Genomic DNA, 6,000 nt, shown 5'->3' on the forward strand with positions numbered 1-6,000 from the left:
AGCCAGTGGGTTTGGCGACGAGTATGAAGCGAGGGCCAGCCAACGAAAGCGTACAGGTCGCAGTGGTGGGTAGTATATGGGGCTTTGGTGACAAAACGGATGGCACTGTGATAGACTGCATCCAATTTGTTGAGTAGAGTGTTGGAGGCTATTTTGTAAATGACATCACCGAAGTCGAGGATCGGTAGGATGGTCAGTTTACGAGGGTATGTTTGGCAGCATGAGTGAAGGATGCTTTGTTGTGAAATAGGAAGACGATTCTAGATTTAATTTTAGATTGGAGATGCTTAATGTGAGTCTGGAAGGAGAGTTCACAGTCTAACCAGACACCTAGGTATTTGTAGTTGTCCACATATTCTAAGTCAGAACCGTCCAGAGTAGTGATGCTGGATGGGCGGGCAGGTGCTGGCAGCGATCGGGTTGAAGAGCATGCATTTAGTTTTACTTGCATTTAAGAGCAGTTGGAGGCCAAGGAAGGAGAGTTGTACGGCATTGAAGCTCGTCTGGAGGTTAGTTAACACAGTGTCCAAAGAAGGGCCAGAGGTATATAGAATGGTGTCATCTGTGTAGATGTGGATCAGAGAATCACCAGCAGCAAGAGCGACATCATTGATGTATACAGAGAAGAGAGTTGGCCCGAGAATTGAACCCTGTGGCACCCCCATAGAGACTGCCAGAGGTCCGGACAACAGGCCCTCCGATTTGACACACTGAACTTTGTCAGAGAAGTAGTTGGTGAACTAGGCAAGGCAATCATTTATGAAACCAAGGCTGTTGAGTCTGCCGATGAGAATGTGGAATGTTGAAAGCCTTGGCCAGGTCTATGAATACGGCTGCACAGTAATGTCTCTTATCGATGTCGGTTATGATATCGTTTAGGGCCTTGAACGTGGCTGAGGTGCACCCATGACCAGCTCTGAAACCAGATTGCATAGCGGAGAAGGTACAGTGGGATTCGAAATGGTCGGTAATCTGTTTGTTAACTTGGCTTTCGAAGACCTTAGAAAGGCAGAGTAGGATAGATATAGGTCTGTAGCAGTTTGTGTCTAGAGTGTCTCCCGCTTTGAAGAGGGGGATGACCGCGGCAGCTTTCCAATCTATGGGAATCTCAGATGATACTAAAGAGGTTGAACAGGCTAGTAATAGGGGTTGCAACAATTTCGGCAGATCATTTTAGAAAGAGAGGGGTAGGCATCATGGAGACAAGTGGCTAGCTCTTCACCAAGACTTACAGCGGTAACCATTACCCGAGCCATAAACCTAACCTTTTTGCTCAACCCTTGGCCTTAACCCACCAGATAGGGCTCCCCATCTCCAAATTCCCAATTTAATCCTTAATTGTTTCCATCTTGTCTTGGTGAAGAGCTAGCCACTTGTCTCCGTGATGCCTACCTCTACCATGTAAGATCAGTGAGGACAGTAAATAAATGGTTCTATACTGCAGGCTTGTGCGATCAGAAGTAAATTATGCATTTGTGTTAGCCTCATTGTAAACTTGGTGGATCGAGACTTAAATGCTGATTGGCTGACAGCTGTGGTATGTCAGACCGTATACCACGGGTATGACAAAACATTTATTTTTACTGCTCTAATTACATTGGTGACCAGTTTATAATAGCAATAAGGCATCTCGGGGGTGTTATGGTACAGTATATGGGCAATATACCATAGCTAAGGGCTTTGTCTGGGTACTCAGCGATGCGTCGCGCATAATAACAGCCCTTAGCCGTGCTATATTGGCCATATACCACACCCCCTCGTGCCTTATTGCTTAAGTCTAATATCGAACAGCAGGCTATCACTTAGTTACTTGTAATCGTAAGCGAGTGCTATAATACACTGTGTTCCAACGGTTTCAAGATTGTGCTGTGCCTAAGTGTTCTACAATATATCAGTTCAGTGGTGTAGAGGCTTTTCCCCTGATAATCTTTATCTCAGGCCATAACTAATCTATATTCTGAGGATGAATTTGCTTTTTTGACTGAGTAGAGATATCCCACAGGACACGACACGACAGGATATTCCTCAGCCGGTGTGTTTGTCAAAGCCTGCACACTATATTCTGAGTTGAAAAGGCTGCAGTATCGATCCAGTGCCTCAAACGGTGAGGCCTTTCAAAGCATCTCTCCCATTCCACACATCAAGCCTTTCTGTGAGAGGATTTGCAGAATTATTCCTGTCAGAAAACCACCATTCTTAGCTCCATAAACAGCCCGTTCAGACAGATCAATTCATATGGCGTGAGTAGGAAGGAGATACTTTAACAAGACGTTTGTTGATATTGAATTGAGGGAGGCAAGAAATTATATTATTTCCATAGTATTTAATTCCAGAGAAGCAAAACAAAATCATTGAAGAGCTGTATGCCTAGGTCACAAACATTCAGTCTCATAGCTCTGTCAAGGCTCGACATTGAGGGGATGTGTAAACTTTGAGGGGATGTGTAAACTGCATTTAACTTACTAACCAATCAAGAGCAGCAATGTCCAGGGCAGTGTGGTCAGAGAAGCAGGCTGTGACTGCTTGTGAAATGCTCTGTTGACACCTGGCTTTCTCATTATCCCCATCCAGACATATTGAGCCAAACATCCAGTTGCTCCAGTGGATTGCCTGTTGTTCATTTATATGTTTCACTACTGGCTCGGATTGTAGCTACTATGGTGATTGCTATTTTTCTTGCAAATAGATTTATAACTACAACCATTCACAATGGCAAAACCCCATAGAGATTAGAATGGCTGAACAGTATGCTTCACAGCTGAAACATCTACTGGAGAGTAGGGATGTGGAATACATCTGCGGAAAAAAGAGATGCCTCTTAAAGATACATTATGAACAACTATAATACCTCTGCACAAACAGATCTGGGACCAGGCTATCACTTAACCTCTATGGGATCGGTGTCGTCCCCCCCCCCCCCCCCCCGGGACAGTTGAGCTAACGTAGGCTAATGTGATTAGCATGAGGTTGTAAGTAACAAAAACAATTCCCAGGACATAGACATATATGATATGGGCAGAAAGCTTAAATTCTTGTTAATTTAACTGCACTGTCCAATTTACAGTAGCTATTACCGTGAAAGAATATCATGCTATTGTTTGAGAAGAGTGCAGAATTATTAAACAGCGTTTAATGCATGTCAAATATTACCTCACCAGAGAGGAAAGGGGCTTGATGAAGTTTGTATCCTTCATCCAAGAATATGAAAGCACTCGGTCATGTTTCATTCTAATTAGATTGGAAATTAAATTCCTAAAATCCAGAACAGGGCAATGGAACTGACAGAGGTTTATAAATGAGCTAGTATAATAATAGCCCAGGAGAATCAGGTGTAAAGATATTGAGTCAAATTATACGGTTACCAAGTCCATTATTATTCCATGAAATACCACACATCGAGTGATGGGAACACGTAATACAGTGAGTGTTCAAAACATTATGAACAACTAATAATAACTCTTCACAAATAGATCTGGGACCAGGCTAACACTTAACCTCTACGGGATCGGTGTCGTCGTCCTCCTCCCCCCGGGACAGTTGAGCTAACATAGGCTAATGTGATTAGCATGAGGTTGTAAGTAACAAAAACAATTCCCAGGACATAGACATATATGATATGGGCAGAAAGCTTAAATTCTTGTTAATCTAACTGCACTGTCCAGTTTGCAGTAGCTATTACAGTGAAATAATATCATGCTATTGTTTGAGGAGAGTGCACAATTATGAACTTGAAAATGTATTAATAAACCAATTAGGCACATTTGGGCAGTCTTGATACAACATTTTGAACATATATGCAATGGTTCATTGGATCAGTCTAAAACTTTGCACATACACTGCTGCCATCTCGTGGCCAAAATCTAAATTGTGCCTGGGCTGGAATAATACATTATGGCCTTTCTCTTGCATTTCAAAGATGATGGTACAAAAAAAAAAATCCATGTTTTTCTTTGTATTATCTTTTACCAGATCTAATGTGTTATATTCTCCTACATTAATTTCACATTTACACAAATGTCAAAGTGTTTCCTTTCAAATGGTTTCAAGAATATGCATATCCTTGCTTTAGGTCCTGAGCAACAGGCAGTTAGATTTGGGTATGTCATTTTAGGCGAAAATTGAATAAAAGTGTCAGATCCTTAAGAGGTTTTAAGGGGCAATCTGCAGTAGCTACATCCATCCATTTAGACTTTTAAATTAATTATATACATACATACACATCTAGAGTGCCTTCAGAAAGTATTCAGACCCCTTGACTTGTTCCACATTTTGTTACGTTACAGCCTTATTCTAAAATTGATTTAATACAATTTTTTCCTCATCAATCTAAACACAATACCCCATAATGGCAAAATATATATATATTTTTTTAAATACCTTATTTACATAAGTATTCAGACCCTTTGCTCTGAGACTCGAAATTGAGCTCAGGTGCATCCTGTTTCCATTGATCATCCTTGAGATATTTCTCCAATTTGTGGTAAATTCAATTGATTGGACATTATTTGCAAAGGCACACACCTGTCTATTTAAGGTCCCACAGTTGACAGTGCATGTCTTAGCAAAAACCAAGCCATGAAGGAATTGTCCGGAGAGCTCCAAAACAGGATTGTGTTGAGGCACAGATCTGGGGAAGGCTACCAACAAATTTCTGCAGCATTAAAGATCCCCAAGAACAGAGTGGCCTCCATCATTCTTAAATGGAAGAACTTTGGAACCACCAAGACTCTTCCTGTAGCTGGCCACCCTGCCAAACTGAGCAATCGGGGGAGAAGGGCATTGGTCAGGGAGGTGACCAAGAACCCGATAGTAACTCTGACAGAGCTCCAAAGTTCCTCTGTGGAGGTGGGAGAACCTTCCAGAAGGACATCCAGATGGAAGCCACTCCTCAGTAAAGGGCTCATGTCAGCCCGCTTGGAGTTTACCAAAAGGCACCTAAAGACTCTCAGACCATGAGAAACAAGATTCTCTGGTCTGATGAAACCAAGATTGAACTCTTTGGCCTGAATGCCAAGTGTCACATCTGGAGGAAACGTGGCACCATCCCTACAGTGAAGCATGGTGGTGGCATCATCATGCTGTTGGGATGTTTTTCAGCAGCAGGGACTGGGAGACTAATCAGGCTTGAGGGAAAGATGAATTGAGCAAAATACAGAGAGATCCTTGATGAAAACCTGCTCCAGAACAACCCTAAGCACACAGCCAAGACAAAGCAGGAGTGGCTTCGGGGCAAGTCTCTGAATGTCCTTGAGTGGCTCAGCCAGAGCCCGGACTTGAACCCAATCGAACATCTCTGGAGAGACCTGAAAATAGCTGTGCAGTGACACTCCCCATCCTACCTGACAGAGCTTGATAGGATCTGCAGAGACGAATGGAAGAAATTCCCCAAATACAGGTGTGCCAAGCTTGTAGCGTCATACCCAATTGAGAGCATCCTGTCGGGCTGTATCACCATCTGGTACGGCAACTGCACCACCCAAAACCACAAGGCTTTCCAGAGGGTGGTGCGTTCTGCACAACGCATCACCAGGGGCAAACTACCTGCCCTCTAGGACACCTACAGCACCCAATGTCACAGGAAGGACAAAAAGATCATTAAGGACGACAACCACCCGAGCCACTGCCTGTTCAACCCACTATCATCCAGAAGCCGAGGTCAGTACAGGTGCATCAAGGCTGGGACCAAAAGACTGAAAAACAGCTTCTATCTCAAGGTCATCAGACTGTTAAACAGCCATTACTGACACAGAGAGGCTGCTGCCTACATACGGACTCAAAATCATTGGCCACTTTAATAAATGGATCACTAGTCTCTTTAATAATGCCACTTTAATGAATGTTTACATATCTTGCATTACTCATCTCATATGTATATACTGTATTCTATACCATCTATTAGATCTTGCCTATGCCGCTCGGTCATCGCTCATCCATATATTTATATGTACATATTCTTATTCGAATCCTTTACTTAGATTTGTGTGTATTAGGTAGTTGTTG

Source organism: Salmo trutta, chromosome 14, assembly GCF_901001165.1.
Source record: "Salmo trutta chromosome 14, fSalTru1.1, whole genome shotgun sequence".
NCBI lineage: Eukaryota > Metazoa > Chordata > Actinopteri > Salmoniformes > Salmonidae > Salmo > Salmo trutta.